Genomic DNA, 21,058 nt, shown 5'->3' on the forward strand with positions numbered 1-21,058 from the left:
GATTTCAGTTTTGCAAGAGTAAACCACCAGAGGTTATCCATTACAATTGCACAATTCAAAGGAAAAGTGGAAGTGAACAGAACCTTTAGTATCTGTTTCACAGTACTAATACAGCATTTCTCACTGTAAAGGTATTTCAACATCTGTATGAGCCATTTCCTACTAGATTTTTTTTGATCGTTTCATTTTAAAGTTTGCGTTATTGTTTTGAGCTTTTTTTCCCCCCCTATTTCAGTTTGAATTCATGCCCAAGGTGAATCTTCACCAGAAACATGGGAAACTAGAAGAGCTCTCTGTTTTTGTTTATTTCTGCAACTTTTTCTTGTTCCATCTTTAGAAGTGCTTACTGTGCCGGGAAACGGCATCACGGGTTACCAACAATGCAAACTATATAGCAGTGTCCTCTTCTGGCTTTTGTCACTGTAGACAAGACAAGAAGGTTATTTCAAAATTATCCCTTGCTGACATTTGTTCCAGGAATGTTTTTCACCTACTATGCAGTGACATTGCAACTGTAGCTGACGTGTTTAATGTAGAGCAGGAACTGAACTGGCAAAACTACTACTTTGAGCAAAAAACACGTGATAATATGATTCTATTTAGTAAAAGTTCTAATGTTCAGGAGGATCCTGTTATGTTCCACTTGTAGGAAGGCTCAAGGTTTTTCCACTGATCAGCCTAGCAAAAATCTGCTTACCTGTGTATCTGGGACGAGTAGTTTTGTTGATGAGTAGGTAATGACTTGTTTGCCTTTGGGCATACAAAAAATTAACAGCTTGCTGTGATCATGATGATGATGATGACAATGGTGGTAATACAAATAATATTAATGAAAATGGGTTAGAAAAGGCACAAAAACTACTCACCATTCAGGTGATGATGATAACAGCAGAGCTAATCATTTAAGATGCCTAATGATATATAGGCCTTGCAGTGAGGATTGCCTTAAGCACTTTAGCTGTGTATCACCTTCATATCCCTTTTCGTTTCTCAGTAAAGGAAAAATGGTGTTAGAAAGTAGCCCTAAGTGTACTTACTTTTGGATATTTTGCTAAATGGCATTAAATGCAAGTCACCAAGCATGCACAGGTGGAGGTCACCAGAGATATGGTTTATTTTTAAGCTGGGTAACAGCTGTGTGAACACAGCTCGTGATGTGCATTTAACTGGTGGCCTTTTAAAAAATAGTATCTTTTGCTGTTGTCTGTCCTGCTTTAAGGATAGAGATTTTCACTGCAGTTTACTCAAAACAGGGAAAATATTCTGATAATTTGTGACACACTGGCAGTAAACTCTGGAGTATAGAGTGCTTGTATTCCCTATAATAATTCTTACATTACTAAAATTGCTATGCAAGGGCTTCAGAGAATTTAAAACCAGATTTTCAGAATTCTTTGTCAGTTTATTTGGATATAAAAAGACAGCTAAGCAGGAGTCATCTATAAAATGTAGTTATAAAGATAAAAGCATTTCTGTAGGATTACCGGCTGTTCAGTTGTATAAAACCATAAACATGGTAACTATATATTTAGAGGTAAAAGAAAAAAATATAATGTTGGATGAAGTGTGGAAGAAAGTTAATGGAGTTTTTGGTGATGGAAATTAACCAACATTTTTTGTGAGTTACTTTTATTCATAAATAAGAAGTGATATGGAGAAAGCTGCAGTATCTCACCTCAGAAATGTAACCTGTAGAATTAGAGCTTCAGAACATTGCAGGGATTCTTCTTATAAACTCACTGTTACAATCTTCCCTTTTAATTATACTGAAATGGACAGTACTTATTGCACAGTGCTGCAGGTTTGTGCATACATTCATAGAAAACAAAGATCCAGGATTAAACATATCACATGACAACAAATGGAAAATGTATAGATTTGTACAAGGACTGGATCACTAGAATTGGTTTAAAACAATTTTTTTTACTTTTGATGTGTCTAATATCTAGATCTATAACTAATCATACCTACACAACATATTTATCCCATGTTCAACTACCTTTTTGTATGTAATCTTTTCATACCTACACTTTTAATGTTTTTGGTATATGCTTTGCATGAAGTGCTAAACCTTCTTATAAATATATAGATTGTTTTCTTCCACTGTCACATCTTTATTAAGAATATAGAGCCATATCTGCAGCTGTTGTAAATCCAGACCATTCTGTCAGCTGCAGCAATTTACAGTGGCTGAAGACCTAACATTTTATTTTCTTTGAGCATACTGGATTTACTTCCCTCTAGTGGCCTTTTCTTTTTTACGGTTTATGTGAAATTAGCAGATTCTTCTTTAAACATGCAAAATTATTAGCTTGTTCTTCAGGGGGGTTTCTCTCTTATTGGAGAACAATATTGCTGTTAGCACTTAGCTGAATAAATAACAGTGAAGAGTACTGTGGACATCCCTAGAAAGTGAGGAATTGTGTCCTGTCACATAAGTGAATGGAGTAGTCTGAGAGCATCAAAGAGGGAGAATATATGCTGACAGGAGAAGTGAACTAATTCAAAAGTGATTAAAGCTCATCTTTATGCACAGAGTTCTATCACAACTGATATTAAAATCTTAACTGCCTCTTCATGCAACCACAAGTATCAACAAAATTAAGTACACTCCTCAGCTTTACCAGTGACAAGAAGCAGACTAAAGGAAAGTAACACTTAAAAAAGGCTGTGCAAACTGCAGCTCAAACCTCTCTGCAATTAGGTGAATAAAGCATTACCAGACCTGATCAAATACTGAAAAAAATTACATTAATGTGAGTAAGTCAGGCAAAATGAACTTGGCAATACTCATGACCTTTTTCCTTAATTTTATACAAGTACTCACAAATTGGATACCCGCGGTTTGGGGTTTTTCCCCTTGGCTTCATAAGGAAACAGAATTTCTGTGGTCACATTATCTGTCAGGCACCAGAAAGCACTGTGAACCCAGAAGCCAACATGGGTTTGATAACAGTGAAAAAGAGTCAACAGAATTGTGAAAACTGATCACTTGGAGTCACCAAGGTGTTGGTTGGGTCTGCAAGTTGAAAAGCAACCTGAAGCTTCCTTTCTGGACTAGAGACCACAGCTAACTGACCACTTGGCCTGTCTGCTGACCAGTCAGTAAAGAAAGAATATATTTAAACCTGTGCAATCACAGCATGTGTTGTGTCCTGTCCAGCCAGCGTGGCAAACAAGGATGGTGTAGGGGGGTGTGTTAGGGAGTGTAGATGTTGCAGATGGGGAGATGAGGGAAGTGTGGGTTTTTTTCAAAATGATTTGAGATACCAAAATAATCCCTGCTTTAAACGCAGATAAATGGACAGATAAGTATTCAAGGAGATCCTGCTCAGAAAAACACTTAAGCAAAGTTCCCGTTCAAGGAAGAACATTAGCACATATTAAGCGCTTTCCCAAATCACTGCTAAAGTAGTTTGTAAACAACTGAAAGATAAAACATGTTTTCACAAAAAGCCTCGTCAAAAAAATGTTTCACATGCTATTTTTCAGAGAAGTGCCTGGATGCCTTTTCTTTATGGGAGAGAGAAAGTTTTATGCAGCAGTAAATATGCTGAGCACAAAGTAATTGTATTCAATCGACTTTAAATCATTGTGTGAAGAAGCAGAGAATTACATGGTGAATTGTAATTTATGTTTCTCTTATGACTAATGGAAGGAAGAGACACCTCACTATATAGCTTTCTGAGCATGCCACAGAGTCTGCATTGCCTAAAGAAAATTCAGAGGTACTTGAGTTTTTTCATACATAATTAAAGTAGTAAATAATGAATAATTAAGCAAAGCAGAACTTAAAAAGTAGTTCCTATTTCCAAATAACAGTCCATATTCACATTTACTCAGCGTGCACTCATATGTTCTATTCCTTGAGAACAGAGAGGAAAAGAGTACGCTACAGAAATACTCCTTCTGCCTTTGCATCCTGGAAAGCTCTTCTCCTTTATCAGTTCTGCAGTCTGTGGGTGACTCTGGTCTCTGTGACACCAAAGACCTGCTACCAGTCGACAAAATCTGAGGCACAAGAGAGCACAATCTGTGGGCACACACCCTGTGACTGTATTAAAGCTCTGGCTCATTGTTCTGTGTCTGTCTAGTGTTGGCAGCTGAGATTTTCAGGTAGACTCTGAAACTGCAATTCTGTCAGGATTCCTTTGCCTAATACGTCTTATTTTACATGAGCCATTGGCAGATACATCCAAGGTGATGTTTCCTAATCCAATGGTAAAGTCTTGCCAGTGTTTGAAAGGGATTACTTTTCATCTAATTCCTTTTCCCAAATAAGTTGTTCCTGGTGCAGGTGGCTCCTCAGACATATTTGTAGTCCAGTGCAGATGGTCTCTAGAAAGAGCAACCATTTCTCACTCTCTTAGAGCTGTGGGAACAGAGGAATTCATGGCAGGGTTTCAGTGTCTCTTCCAGGAATAAACGTGACCATATCACCATGAATTAATGGCATATAGCATTATAATCACAATGCAGATGGGGGAAGTGGTTAAGAGGTTCATCTGACTGTCATTCTGAGTCTTGGTAGCACCAGCAGGACAGTTTCTCAGGATTAATCCTTCTGACTGATGACAGGATAGTTTCAGGATCCTCACTGGAGTGACAGGGGAGTTACCTGTTTACTCATCCTAAGTTGCTTCTCATAGCAGCATCTCACTTTCACCCTAAACAAAAGTCAGCTTTCCTTTTTTTACCCCTGAGACTCAAATCTCTACAGATGTGATTGTCCTCTGTAACTTTAAAGTCGAGAAGTCTTCTCTTTTCATAATGACATGATGAAGCCCTTTGAACCATCTTTTAAATTGTTTATGTTAATGGCTTATAAATCCAAGGGAACAGCTATTTCTAATCACTGATTATTGGAATAGCAAATTGCATAAAAGCCTGTTATGAAACAGTCACAAAACAACCTCCATCAAACATTACTGGAGCTCAAGCCACATGAAAGAATGTGAAATTTTCATTGATGACAATAAATAAGAAATTTATGGCATTTGTTCACAACTACAGCTGAACTGAAGTTCTACCAGACACTCTACTGTTATCAGCACTGCTGCTTCTATTTGTGTGAAAAATCTGAAGAGAAATATCAATCTGTTGCTAACTGGCTAAGGACAGTCTGTAAATGTCTACACTGAATGTGATGTGAAGACAGGAAAGAGGGATTACTATTTTTAAAAAAAGTTTGAGATGTGCACTCTCTATTTTAAGTCACTTCTGAACAATACATTTAAACAACACATTTTAAAAGGGAATTCAGCATTATGCAGTTATCCACAGATTTTTCATCTGCTGGTCTCCTCTGCACAGCTACACAACTTTTTACGGATGTTCTTTATAATACACCTGATTACTATACAGTAATAATAGGGGAGAAATTACTTTTAACTCAATTTTTAGTTATATCCTGAAGATTTTTTTTTAATGCTTGTAAATTTTTTTTAACAAACATGTACTTTTTTTTCTGCTGGAAAATATTGATGGTCAGTCGTTTCTTTAATGCAGCAAAAGTCAACCTCATTCCATTTACTTTCATCTCTCATAGACACAGTATTAACCATAAGCGAGTCAGATATGTAAGAAAAGTTTCTCTGAGTTACATAATGTGAGTAGGAGAAAATTAAATTCTGAGAAGAGCTTAATGAATACTGTATTTTCCCCACAATTTACTTACCAATGTGGTCTTTCAGTTTTTGTAATATTTTCTTTCCTTGCAGAGCACACTATTGATTATAACCATTGGCAGTTTGTCTGTGACATGTGTTTTCAGCGAGTTTCTGATTTAAGTTGTAGCCACTGAAATGCAATGTCCAAGTGCTGTGACAATTCTATATTTTATAATAATAGTTTGTTTCAATTTATGGAGAAACTTGTAGAATAATCATTACAAATAAATTGGTAGGTACACCACACTGAGATAAGAAATATGTCTTTATTTTGTTGGTTCCTATTGTAGTCAGTAGCTGCGAGGGGCATTCAACACATGATAAAACCCCTAAGAATGAGATGTGTATTCATGGACTCTGCTGCTTTCAAACTAGAATGTAAAATAACCTTATTGGTGCTATCTCCACAGCACTCTGCTAAGAACTATGTTAGGATAATTAAACACACCTCAGTTATCTGGGGCCTCTTACAGTGAATGATACATAGTGAGAAGAATCACTGTTGAATATTCTAGTCAGGGTAGAGTACAAGATAATTCAGATATAATCTGGTGAATTAGAAACTTCTGCCACAAATGTGGATCGACCAGCTTGGGACAATCTTCAGTCTTACGTTAAGAACCTTCTGTTTTCAAAGTTTACTTAAACATTTTTTAAAGATATTTCATTTTAAAAAAAAACCAAATCCAACCAAACCAAGCAAAGAACATTGACAACAACAAACCACATGCAAACAAACCTCTGGCATTGCCATTATGTGACAAGGGAAATGAAGACTTCTGTTGCATTCTTGGTAAAAGGAGTGATTTTGGTCAAGGGTAGCAAAGAAAGACATTCATTACAACTGGTTAATCTGGAACAAATCATGGGTTTAGATGTCGTGGCTTTCAAGTGAATCTTTATGAGAGTGTGTTCAAAATAAAGGACATGAGAAATTACAAGCCAATTCTGATAATGTTTGCTGTGGGGTCTTTAAAGCAATTATCTTGGTAGCAGGTTGCTCTGATTCATTTGCTTCTTAAAAGTAGTTTCTTTGTTACACTCAGCAACTCCTTCCACTTCTGTGACTCTTCCACATGCATTTGCCTTGGGCTCACAGTTTGGAGTTAGCTTTAATTTATTTACAATAGTGGCATTAAGTTGCTCCCACTGGAATAAGGTTGAGAGCAGACTCAAATTTACATAGTTTCCTAAGCTTAAGAAGTTTATTTATTTTACATCTTTGTTAGCTTCAAGTTATTATTTCTAATAACCTGCTTTTACCTTTTTCTTCCCAAACAATGAGAGATGTCTGTTTACTATCTTCAATCTGTGTTACATATTTAAATGTTTCCCTACTGAGTTAAAATTTATACTGTCTCCTATGAACAAAAAATAAAGATTGCTCGTCTGAAAAGATTATAGTAGCCAGGATATGCACAATTAATATAAGTGAGACTTCATATTTGAGCCTGAATCCAAGTCTGATAGGGATGAGACAGGGGGTGACAACCAATGCCAAGACTAGGTGGTGCAAAGAAGGAAAAAAAAGACACTCTTAATATACTGTCTTATTTCATTTAGCATGCAATCTCTGGTTTTCATTGAGGAGTGATTTTTGCATATTAAATATGTATAGTTTTCTTTATTTATCTTCTTTTAAGATTTCCCTTAAACCCTTCAGTTAAGCAGGAATATTATCAGATATTCAGGATGTGGCTACAGGTTCTAAAGTGGACTTTTTCTATAAAATCATTTGAAATCAGTTTCATTTTGTGACCCTCTGGAGCAAGTACAACTAATTCTGTGAAGGGTCAGCTGTTAGAGGATTTTGCCTCTGTTGTTTGCACTTGCTAAAGTGACATACATTGATAAAACAAGTGTTTTATTTTACTGTCTACGTGTAAAGTCCTGATAGCCAAAAGGAGAAGGAAGATGACACAGAGAACCTGTCCCAAGGCAAATCAGAGTGATGAAAGTCTTTTGAATAAAGTGATTTCTAATATAAAAAAATAAACTAAAACCAAAATTGATAAATTTCTAAAACACATAAATTCAGCAAATTAACCTTATTTCATCATCATATTTTCTCCTTGAAATGACAATAACATCTTGTACATTAAACCACCCAGTATTTTAAAAGTGAAGTCTTAAAGCAAATATTTACAAAGAATCTCTAATCACAAATTGTATCCTATGTCCCAAAGCTGTTTCCCTACTAGTCAGTGAGAGATGTCCCACAGGAGAAAAATATAAGGTAGGCCTAGGTCAGCTCATGTTTCCTGAACATTCCTGTTGTCTCCTCTACTTTTGCCTTCATCCACAGTACTTAAAAATCTAGTCACAACTTTTATGCTGAAGTCAATGGCAAACCCTACTAATTGCAAATGTTAATTAAATCTCATTATTCTTTGAATTAACTTATATTTGCAAGAATTTTATTTCTTTTTCTGTCTGAATATGAAGTTATATTTTTTAAATTGTTTTCCAGATTATTTTAAACACCTCCTGCAACAGCTTCTAAAACATATCTTTATCTATAATTGTTTTGAAGTGTTTAGAGATTAATGAGCAATATCTGACTTATAAATTCTAACTTGTTATACACCTCAAACAGCTGATATATGTTCCTGTAAACTACTGACAAGTTGTTCATCCAGTTTCCAATACTGCATTTTACAGTTTAGAAATAAATTATCATTACATTATATTAACTCAAATTTGTCTGGAAAACAAATTGGCTGATTCCAGTGACTGGTTCATATTTACGTAATATTGAACTTCAGGTTCCATTTTTCTCCTGAATTAGATTGTTCTCCTAATATTATCTAACAATTCTTTCTTTTATCCTGTAATTCGAGATCAATGAGGAATGAAAAAAAATTTACAGGGTAATGGAGTAATGGGATTCAGGAAATTCAGTTTATAATTCAAGGATGATGGGCTATAGTCTATCAACAATAGAGAAAATACATGTTTGTCTTTTCCCTCAACTCATACATTTTTCTGTCAAGCTAGAAATATCATTTACTAATTAGACATGAGGTGAATTTTTGGTATCTCATTGCCATATATTCATAGATACGATTCATTCTAAAGGGAAAAATATTTTATCTGATATTTAGCATCCCTCTTTGCCACTTTACAGAAAGTATTGATTTCAGTTTATAAATAATGCAACTCTGACTAGAATATGAAATCTTCAGAGAGGGGAAATAGAGAAAATCACATTTTTTTAGTGTGGTGTTAAATACTATTTATCTTTTTAAATGCTTGCTCGTAATTGAAAGTGCATTTTATATGGTCAAAGAAGCAAATTGACAGCATGGAAGTTTAAAACCTGGAGCAAACACACCACTGAGGCATTAACATGAACTGTGATGTCTTTATGTCACATTCCAAAGTCAGAGATTTCAGCAGCAATAGTAGTGAACAATTCCAAAAGGCATGAAAACTCAGTTCAGATCTTATTTCTCCCTCTTCATATCTCTAGCATCATTCTGGATAAACTTGCTAGATAACCTTTACATTCTCATAAACATAACAAGTCTAAGCTCTTCTAAGCAGCACTGTGAATATTTTTTTCATTCTAGGATGATGGTTATGTTGTCAAACCTTAAAAATGTTGCTTTCTCGTGCAGTTTTAGGGAGAATAAGGCTAATGTCTTCAAAAATAATTCCAGTGGGTGGAATATGTGTCAGTTTTTATGAGCAAGTCACTATTACTGTCTCAGTTGATGGAGGATTAACATTAGTTAAAATATCAATCTGGAATTCCTTGTATAATTAAAGATACTTAAAGGATAAAAAATACATAATATTTACTAAATATATATGCATATATACCATATATTATAAAAAATCTTTCAATATATAAATAATATTAATTGTTATTAAAATCATAATGATTTGCCACTGATTTTCTAGTTTAACTAATACTAAACACAAGTTAATGTGCCAACATCTTTCTGTTTGCTGTAAGAAAATACCATTTAACTTTATTGAAATATTTTGATATTTTTTAAATATCTTCACGTTTGCCAGATTTTTAAATGAGCTACATTTCGATGTAACACTAAAATTACATTTTTACTGCAACTATCCGAGACTTTCAAAAAAGTTCGTAGATGAGATGCACTCCATTCCTTACTCTCTATATTAGTTTATATTTAAACTGTCTTCAAATACTGAAGGTGGGCATTTTAAGTACCTGATATAGGTACAACCTGTTATTAAACACATGAGCTCTTCTCACTCCTAAGGATGAAACACCTGGAACTATGAGCTTTATACTTTTAACCCTAGTACTAAATGGCCACTGTGTTGACCATTTTTTTTCCCCTAAAGCTTAAAAAAATCAGCTTATAAACACTGGGTTTGGGGGTATTTTTGGTTCTTTTTTCTACTTAGAAATTCCTGCTTATCTATTGAGTTTGTTTAGATACCTTTACAGTAATTAAAGATGTAATAAGGGTGAATGTTATTACAGTAGACTGTTTGGACTTTAAAGCATTACAAATTCCATTCTTCTGAGTTACAGCGATACATGATAATACTTGTAAAAATTGCTATATTTGCAAGGGGAAACAAGAATAGCACAGATTTGTTTGCAGTAATACAAATAGTCCAGATTTTAATAATAGAGATTATTTTATTTTGGTGACTTTCACAGCCATTTCTATGCAAAACAATGTATTCATTTTTTTGAGAAACTGTTTTTATGTAGCTATTCATACACTGAAATTGCTACCAAAATCTTCTTTAGAAAAAATAAGGTTCCAAATTAAATCACTGGGAATTTTTTTCAAGAAACCTTAATTCAGACTTCTGTTTTATGTTTTTGCTATCCAGTCTAGTGGCCTAAACATTTTTGTTCAAGTCTCCATGATAACAGGAAAATGTTATTCCACATTATCCTCATCTGTCAGTGTAGATTATCCATTTATCCCTCATTTAGCCTGATTTCTCCAAACCATATTTTATATTTCTGCTGCATTCATATGCTGTAGTATTTGGTTGCTTTTGCAAACATTAAGTTAGTGATCCTTGAAGGCTAGTAGGTAGAATTACTCACATTTCAGAAGGTAAGAATAAGTCTGTGCATGTAAAACTATGTAGGGCATAACATCTATGAGGGCTCCCTCAGGATGCAGGTATCCTACTTTTCAGACCTGGGAAAATTCAGAGCACTCTGTAGATTCCACCAGCAGTGAAATCATCGTTTACACACACACAAAAAATGAAAAACCCAAGGAGAAAAATGTCCACTAGTAGCCCAGTAATTTAGTGGATTTATTTTGAAAATTCATATTTTCTGTTTACCAGGAAAAATGTAGATGAGCAATCCTCTAATTAACAGTGCTTTGCTACATGGGGCTTTTTTCTTGAAGCTTAATTCTTCTGTGGGAGATTTCCTTACAAAGTGCAGCAGCTCCTTTTGGCTGCTTCACTGAATGATGAATTGGGAAGGCAACAAAAAGTAGTAAGGTAGGGGTAGATAATCCTGTCAATTCAAGGAGCTAAAGAGAGAGTCATGAGAGAGAGAGAATTTCCCTGAAATCATCTTTGGCTATTTTACAGCTAAAATGTGGCAAAAGCTTCAGTGTTTGGATTACACTGATGGTCTCAAACCCAAAAATATTGATTCACCAGAAGATTATTAATGATTTAAAAAATTGTAACAGCGTCTTTCGAGATGGAAAACCATGGACAAGGAAAAGCTAGTTAGAAAATTAACAAAACAAAAAATTCCCCCCAAATATCCAAATTAACTCTTTTTTTAACATTTTAAAATTGTTTCCTGGAACAAGATTGGTACTTTGTTACTTATTGTGTAATATAGAGTAGTATGGAATAATACGTGGACTTCTGTTTCTCTCCTTCACTCTCTATTTTCCTCACATGGGTGGGTGAATGTTTTTATGACACCACTCTACACAGACATATGTGGATGTTTCTATTCAGTCTTTATTTCTGAAAACAATTATTTATTTTAGTGCATCTGTTAGCATGTAATAATAGCATAAAAATATGTACCTATCTATTTAACTTTTAAAGGGACATAAAAGATTTCCAATTCAAACTACCTGCTTATTGTGCTATATAGGACCAAATGATCACTTGCAAAGAGGTTCAGAAACATAACTGACCTTTATTTTCACAGTAAAATTATATGAAGCGTGTTCTTCTCTTTTATTAATTTCTCTTAAGCCTTTGCTATTAACTTCTAACAGTGAAATGTCATAGTATCAGTTGTCTTAACAGAGAAAATATTCACAATCAACAACGGAACAGTCCAGGGACAGACATTTGGATAATAGTGCACATTTCTTTAGGTTGATGCACTCACCTTTACTTGCTTTGAAATATTTCCTGAGAACACAACAGCAATAGTCCACTTCTGTCCAGCAAACAGTGGCTTACTGCTGCAATAAAAAGTTATTCTGAGTGTTTAAGTGGCAAAGGAACTGTTTGAAACATTAAATTCTTTCTGTCAGGCAGCTGGGACTTAGCTGGAGCACACTCAGTTATAAAACAGGCTTTCATTGATCTGAGCGGTTGAATTCTTAACTGTAGTTTATTTTCCCTTTGATTTTGAAATCCATAAATGCCAGTCATAGCTTTAAGAAGGAAAATCATTGGCATGGGAGTTTAAATTAAAAGTGATAAATTGAGACTGCGAGTGACCACTGCCTCAGCCAGACACAAATGTCCTGACTGTAGCTCTAAACATCGCTGCATGCTTCATTTTAAATTAGGTGTGACAAATAAGGCAGGAATTTAATTGCTAACTTGGAATAAAAATGATGATGCTGATTGGAAAAGTCATCATAAAACAATTTTTTTTGGCTTTGCAGCCATCCCATCTGACATAAAATAAAATACTAACAGAAATTAGTCTGATTGTGAAAATGGGTATTTGCTGTGGATATATCCGTGGCAGTAGCTGTGTGTATGTGAAGGTGACTTTCCTTTGAGAACACATTTGCCAGCTTAAAAATGTAAGAGCAAATTGAAAGATGCATGAGACATTCTCCTTTCTCGGTTGTAGGTTGTTGGGGGTTAGATCCATATATCTCTATCACTGCTGACTAGATATTAGAGTTGCTATCAACTGTTCTAGTAGCAGCAAGTGCCAGGATGAACAATTACTTATTAAGAGACTGTGACCTTAAAAACTGAGCAAAGTTGTAAATCTTAAGTAGTCTCTCATTTATTTTACTTAACATCCACTATGCACAGATATAAAAGCAGATCCAGTATTCAGGGATTCACTGGACAACAGTTTCCCTTTTCTACAGTTCCAGATTTAATCCTAGTTTCAGTATAAGTGGGACTATTTCCCAGGTAATCAGTTTTTTGTTCTTTCTAGCAATGCATTACTTCCTTATTAGTAGCATGAAAAGGATAGTACATAAATCAGTGAAATATTTATCTGTTTGCCTCAGGTGAAAAAACATTTTGAAGAAAAACTACAAATGCTGCATCAGTGCAAACGAGCCTACCTCCTAAACCAAAGACATAAGTATTTGAAGTTGAAAATTTAAGAACAAGAGTTAAAATTTAGTAAACTGTTAAAATAATTGTGTTAGGCTGGTACCATGACAAGAGAAGTCTTATAAGTTTGGAAACCTTTCCTTGCACAGCTAAAACTCCTCTCACAGCAGAACAAATGTGGCAAGATACTAAATAGTGAAAACAGAAAGACTGATACACAAGAAACGAATGCTTAAAAGAGACAGAGTACTGAAAGATGAAAAAACACAGCCCTGAATATGAGTCGCATAGAAAGATACAACTTCTGACTGGATTTTGGAGGGACAGCTTTCTGATGTGTTTAAACTCTGATGTTTTGTAATAGCTGCCTATATACTGTAGGTACTTTCTGAACCCCAATTTTAGGACTGGAACGAGGGAGGTTCAGACTTTGAAATGCAGTTTGCAACCTTCATGCAGCTCACAGAAACTCACCCAGCTGTGCAGGAGCTCACCAGAGACATACCTGGAATTATTGGTGCCAGTTTGTTGTCTCGTTCATCTGGCAACTCTTTGAAATTTTCACTGTTGAGACTGAAGATAGACTTTGTGCTTTGTCACTAATAATGTAAAATGTTTAATGCTTTTTACAGCATTTCTGTTTAGAAGAAGCCTGGCTAGGTATGGTCAGCACGACCTTAAATTCAGTAGACCATCCTTTGCCCAGTTTAATATCACTTTTTTGAAATACATTTTTAGTAGAGATATTAAAGTTTTATAACTTTATTACTGAGATAAAATCTGCTAATAACTCATTATGTATTTTGGGAACAGTGGAAACTGTGTGTTCCCCATGGTGGCAGCATCTACTGGCTACGGGCATACGCCTGACTAGAGATTTACAATTACCTGAAAAAGAGCCTGGTCTAGTGAGTGTCTGAATATAAAACAGAAAATATTGTGTTCAACAGCAGAAAATATTCTCACAAGCTCACTCAGCTGAACGAGCTCAGTGTGCAGCCTCTCAGTCCCTTGGCAGTACAGCGGGTGAAGGGCCCTGGTTTGATCTGCAGAGGAGTCACTGATGCATCACATGGACACATTCAGGAGTCTGACACTGTAAAACCTCCTGTCCTGCACTTATCTCAGGCAGCAATTAATTTACTTTAATCCCTTTAACTCACATCTGAGAATGTGAAAAGGGTAGTTTGTAGTCAGTATATATTGCAGTTCAAAAGTGTTTAATTGATGTTTAAAACAGTTGGTTTTGGGCATTTGCTGCTTGTACTGCTTCTCCTGATATGCCTGAGTAGTTTTATATAAATCATTAAGTTTTGGAAGAAATATGTTTAGGAATAGATTATTTTGACATACTCAGAAGTCACAGATTCTGCTGTGGCTTTTTCAGTGAAGGTCTGTGTGTAATTATTTATTGGCTTGCTTTTTAACAAAGATATTTAACTACTCTGAATTCATTTAGAAATGAGGCATCAGCTTCATGTCATGTCTTTTAAAGATATAACATTGATGTCAAAATCATAATATACTCTTTTTTGTTTGTTTGTTTCTTGCTGGTAACTGGAGTCTCCTCTCAGTTCTAAAAACTATGAGGTTTCTGAATAAAATTGGTTCTACTTAATTTATCTCTGGAAATTTTAATCATCTTTGTACCATCTCTTCATAAATACAGGCCTTTAATTTGAACTTTGTTAATTTAATAAGTTCTACTTTTCTTTTGTAAAAAGTTTAAAAAACTACATTTTCTCATATCCAGTGATATCACTGTCTGAATATAGGAAAGAAATAGATAAAACTTGTATAAAGCCTTTATTCAAAGTCATACCTTGCTAATTTCAGCCTTTCACTTCTTAATAGCTGAAATCTCTATGTTTTTATAAAAATACTCTCTTTTAAGACATATGTAGTATAAGTAGCAAGACTGGTATAATTTCATTTCTATCAAATTTGTGCTTTGAGCAGCTTCCTATATTTCCTACTGGTTTGGCTGGAATATTGGCAGTAATTGCTGCAACTAGTTTACAGTTAAACATTTATTTTTTTACCTGTCTTCATGCAGATATTGATTGTCGTGAAAGTTGTAGAAATAGATCTTCTGGACTTCTCTAAGTTTGTCTGAAATTTGCCAGTTTGCTTCAAAATTATTTGCGAAGAACTAACAAAAAGATGGGCAGGAGGGAAATTTTGTTTCATTTTAAAAAGCAACATTTCATTTTACTTTTTTTTTGTTTTGTTTGATTAAGACAGGCATTGACAAAGCCAGAATAAATTCATTACAGTTTTTCACTCTTGTCAGGCCTGCATTTTTCTCTGCACAAACACACATATGGACATATGTATAAATATATATGCATGCATGTATGCATATTTATGCAGAGATAGAGAGGAAGAACGAAGTTAAAAATAAGTTTGACACCTTTCAACTCATTTTGAATGCTATTACAGGCAATACTTGGCCAGTACCAGCTTTGTTCTCTGAACTGTGGCTTAGTGCCGTTCCACATCTCCTCACTGTACCTTGGCTATTTTTAAAGTCAGGCATAGGAAACAGAGACATTTCTTTGGAGAATAAGCTCTTTGCTGTAGTACATTGCATCTCATCATGACAAGCTCAGAACAGCAGTATCACAAAATAAGCAGTGAGCCATGTTCTCCCTGAGCTGTCCAACAGAGCCACAGCAAGACAATAAGAGCAGGAGTTTGAGCCTAAAATTGAGTGAAGGGGCCGAGCTCCAGCTTTTGTTTCAGCTCTGCGTTGGGGTGCATGGACAGCTGGCCCAGGGGTGGCTGCTAGTACCTGCTGCCAGCTGATGCTTTTCTGTGCATCCTCAGAAGCATCCCTGATGCCACCTCTCACTCCTTCCTGGGACAGACCAGCTTCTGACATAGATTTTTGTCTCGTGTTTGACACGTTTGATTCTCGGAGGAATTGTGAAAGCTTTTACGAATCGAGTTTTGCTTTTCAATCACTGTTAAATCAGCATCACAGTGAACCTACTGTCATGCCTCACAGTCCTGTAGGTGACAGAGCTGTCATGTCATGTCAAACCTCAGGGAAAATAGGAAGGGAGAGACCCTCCCTTGCACAGTCACTGTTCTGGAAAGGGTTGTGTATTGATCTGGAATCCAAGATTTCCGCATACCCTCTGACCTTTATCAGTCAAAGCCTTATGTTAATGTTCTCCGGGCAGCAACTATTATTTTACTCCGATGTCACCTGAAAAATTGGACAAGGTCATTTCTGGAATAGCTGGATCTTCTATATAACCTTCGTTTTGCCAAAATTAAGTTTCATCTGATACTCATTCATGGCTTAATGTGTAAATTAACTTGGCTTGCACTAACTTAAGTTAGGGCTCAGTTAATTAGGAATTGGTTTAAATTCAGTTGAAATAAGTCATTTGTAATCTAAAAAAACCCCAAACCCTTCCTTATATTTGCTATCCTTTCAGAAAACTCTATTTAAAGGTGATTTAAGCTAAACCAAGAGTACATTTCTCTTCCAGCGAGGATCTCAGTTTCTACTCTCATGAACAAATACTTTCTTATGCTTGTCACCAGTTGAAAAACAAGGAGAAATCCCACAACTACATAGGTCCTGAACACAGTAAGTCCTCAGGACTGGGCTAATGCTTGAGAACATACTAATGCAAAGAGGGAAATCTTACCTTCTGTTCTACTGCAAATACACAGACAACCTCATGAAGCAGAGCTGGCAAGACAGTCCCTATGCCCACCATAAAATCCATGCCTTTGTTAAGTTATGAAGCTTTCTGTATATGCAAATTATGTGTGATTATACTGATTAAATTATTAGACCCAAAAGCTATCAGCTTCAAAATTATCAGAGCCCATTTTCTGTACTCTTTAATTACACAGGAGTCACTCGGTTGGGCACCTTGAAGCTCTGGAAATAATGCTGTGAGAATGGATGCAGCCAGAGAAGACAATAAATGACATCTTTATATTCCTGAACACAGAGCAGAAATAGAAATACCCCAAACAACAAAGAGCTTCATATATTTTGGGATTTGCATATGTTACACACTGGAGATTGTGACAGTTCTGACACTCTTGACATTTTCCTGTTGATTTCCAGACCCATAATGTTCAGATCACTTGTGAGTAAGCTCTCCAATTTATTGTCCAATGGCAAAAGCCTCAGGAATCAGAATGCACCACATCAGTTCCTGTTTTGTTAATTATCTCTACTTCTACTACAAGTAATACTGTTATTTTAAGTATTATCATCCCTCCTATGGTCCTTATCAACAGTCAGGTGCTCACTTGTTAAAGGATAGAGAGGAATTCTTAGCTGGGTTGTATCTTATCCCATCAGGCTGCAATGTACCAATCTTATTTTTGATGGAATTCTTCAGTTCAGGTCAGGAATTCAACTTCCACTTCAAATCAAGGTTTAAAAAGAACACTTTTATTGCAGTAGCTAAATTCTAGTTTGGGAATGTGTCATACAGGCATTTATTTAGTTATTTGCTGAGCTAATTACTTCTATCAGCCTATATACTTTAGAAGGATTACAGGGTAGTTCACTTCAGAAAGAGACCTTTGCTTGCCTGGAAGACACAATTTTGGTTGCTAGAACAGATTGTTACCATTTTCATATGTTCTGCATTAATGCTCACTAGCACTCATTCAATTTTTATTTAAAATTTTAATTGCCTCACCAATGAAAGGGCAAAAAAAAAAGCAATTGGGGATAAGAAAACTAATCCTGTACAAATTGCTGCCTCTACAGTTCTTCAGAAGTACTTTGTTTTGTTTGGGCACAACATGCTCAATGTCCTAAATGTAAGACACATTTCTTGCTGCAAGAATCTTGTAAGAAGCAGCTTTTCCTGTTGGTTTTACTGTTCCAGCTACTGTATACTGTATGTAAATTTACACAGCAGTTTACTAGTTTCTGCTGAGCAAACTGAAAATGTATTATTATCTGAAAATCTGCTATATTTTTTTACTAGTAAATTTACCTGCAGCAGTTCTCTTCCGAAGTCCCAGTCGTGACTTTTGTGTATAAGACAAACTTCATTCACTAAGTGGCAGTTCTTTGGTGGGAGGTGGTTGTGTGTGTGCCTTCTGAAGGATGCCTTCAAAGCTCTGGGATGAAATGAGGTACTGGACAAACAATGGAATCTGCTGGTGCTGCTGGTGTCCACGCAAGGAGATGAAGGTTTTATCTCTCCTCCGCTCCCTCAAAACGGGTGAGATCCTCCTCACCAGTCACCCTCTCGCCAGTGTCTTCCTGGTTTTTGGTTTGCAGGGGTGGTGAGAAGTCCTTCCTTCTGGTCACAAAGCAGCAGCTCTGGGGCTCTCAAGCAGACAGTGTTCCTGTCCCTTGCCACTGTGTTTGGAAGTGGGGCAAACAATATTTGGGTGTCGTTTTTCAAACGAACACTTTCTAGACCATCAAATGAACTGTTCAGACTACCCTTAAATGCAACAGTGTTGCCTTAAGTGCTTCTGTCTGTGACCTGAGCATGCACAAAACTCACAGAATCACAGAATGGTTTGGGTTGGAAAGGATCTTCAAGATCATCCAATCTCCACACTCCTGCCATGGACAGGGACACCTTCCACTAGACCAGGTTGTTCAGAGCCCCATCCAACCTGGCCTTAGACACTTCCAGGGATGGGGCAGCCACAGCCTCTCTGGGCAACCTCTTCCAGTGCCTTATCACCCTCAAAGTGAATAATTTCTTCCTAATAGCTCATCTGTTGCATGCTAGTGCAGCATAAAATCCCCAGTGACAGGCTGTCATGTAACTGCTTTCTGCTGGGACCTCAGCAGAGTGTTTGAGTGATGCTGGGATATTGGGAATGTAATTTAGCCACAGTGCTTTAGATTTTGTGTTCACATCTGCAATGAGATATTTCAAAGATGTATTTACTTCCAAGCTTAAATAATTCTAGAGATATTTGAAAAAATGTCAGACATTTGAAGCATTTCCTGTCCTAAGAAATGGCTTTTCTGTTTTCAGTAAAATATGATATTCAAGCCTGGAGTTCAATTACACAATTTGCTGTTGAGTGTTTCTTGCAATTGGAGAACAAATAAAATAATATGAACATAACACATCTTTATTGTAAATTTTAAATGGTCAACTCTCTGGCTTAATAAAGCACTGTGATTGGTTGGGCTTCATCACTTTCAGTGGAGTGTATTTAATTAAGGTCCTGTGTGCCTAAAGGGGAAAGCATTGAGGTTTGAGGGATGGAATGTAGCGACTGGAGACATGTACTTGTATTGACATTTGCAACATAACTGGTCAGAAATGAGCTCTGAAACATGATTGATTCAGACAAATGTGCTGGTAGAGGAAATTTTAGGTACAAGCTTTCTCCCTCCTATGTACCAACTCGGTTTTTCCATAAAGCAATGGAGGGTACAATTGATTTCCTTTAGGTTTTTTATGCTTACATGTTATTTTCTAAAGGGCTATAACAGATCCACGTTCCAAAATGCACACTTTGGAAAATCATCATAGAATCAGAGAATGGCATGGGTTGGAAGGGGCCTTAAAGATCCTCTAGTTCCAAACCCTCTGCCATGGGCAGGGACAAAAAGCAGGGAGCTGTGGACTGAGAAAGGCAGCAAACTTGAACAGTGAACTGTTGGAACCACAGGAGATTTTAGAAGTGTGTAGTTATAGGAAATAGGATATAGAAATCAGAAAATAGTCAAGCTTTAAATAATAAACAATAAAACCAATCATTTTGAGAGGATATGCAAGTTCAGAATAGGTCTCTCAGCCCAAATAAATATGGAAAGCCTTCAAAGTTTCTACCTGTGGAAACTACAACATTTTCATGGTTTTTCATGATTTCCCAGCTCATCACAGCTTAAGTTTCCTGAGCAAAGCTGTGTGACTAATTGAATTTTCATCTCACTGGCCATAATGAATATTGAAAAAAATTGTACTAATTGAGTATTAAATAAAATTCTAAACCACAGATTTAACTTAAGCGTGCATGTAGGGGACAAAGCTTTATTTTTTTCTCCAAATGCAGTCACTTTTTGAACTTTTTAACTTCACCACGCTTCATACTAGCTGTTTATCTTTCTTGCCTGGCAAAACCACTTAGACAAGATAATTAAGTGTTAGAACATGATGGAGGGCCCATTTAAAATTGCAGTTTTTTAAAATGGCAGGTCTGAGAAGCTGTGTGTTCTGTAGCCGTGATTCTGTCAAATGTCAATACCAGGGACTCAGAATTCAGTCTGATAAATAAATTGCTGGATGTATTTGCTGTTAAAATAAACTGATGCAACATTAGCCAAAGCTATACCTTGTCATGGTGCTTTGTTTACAGAGATTTTGCATCATTCCCTAATAAAGGATTCGCATTTTTACCAATTATGAAATCTTTTAGTGTCAGTCATTAACTAAGCAAAAGATACAACATGATTGATGTATGCTAGTTTGGAGGGGTATTTTTTCTTTTTAATATTATGCATTGATTCTCAAAGACTAAATTTGGAAAGGGTTTTGGAAATACAGAAAAGAGAAAGATAATTAACAACATACAATGAAACTTTATGGTTCCAGTCACTGCTGAAGTCAGAGAGGTTTTTTGCCTTTTGCTTGCCTTGAAGTTGGATCACAGAATTTCTCTGTTTTTTACAGTTTTCTCTTGCTTTAGGTCATGTCTATACTGAGAAATGAAGAAACCTTTATTTCATTCTAGAAATTTCTCCTGATAAATGTACTGTGTATAAAGGATTTAAAAAAGCAAATGTCTCATGACAGTAAATATGCTGTACAAAAATAATTTTATTTATAATCATTCCTCTTCTGAAAGTTCCAAACTTCTTCAAGGACCTTCCTGACTGACAGTGGAGATAACTGGCTATGATGATAACAATCATTGTAACAATACAATAAAACTACAATGATAAT

The 21,058-nt window shown here is 35.9% G+C and overlaps 1 protein-coding gene across 6 annotated transcripts in view; it reads left to right on the forward strand.

Annotated features, from left to right (window-relative positions):
- Nucleotides 1–21,058, forward strand: part of EPHA6 (EPH receptor A6) — a 447,233-nt gene that overhangs the window by 228,639 nt on the left and 197,536 nt on the right. The gene's annotated exons all lie outside the window — the stretch shown is intronic.

Source organism: Corapipo altera, unplaced genomic scaffold (assembly GCF_003945725.1).
Source record: "Corapipo altera isolate COAL_440 unplaced genomic scaffold, ASM394572v1 RXGC01000115.1, whole genome shotgun sequence".
In the NCBI taxonomy this organism is placed as follows: Eukaryota; Metazoa; Chordata; class Aves; order Passeriformes; family Pipridae; genus Corapipo; species Corapipo altera.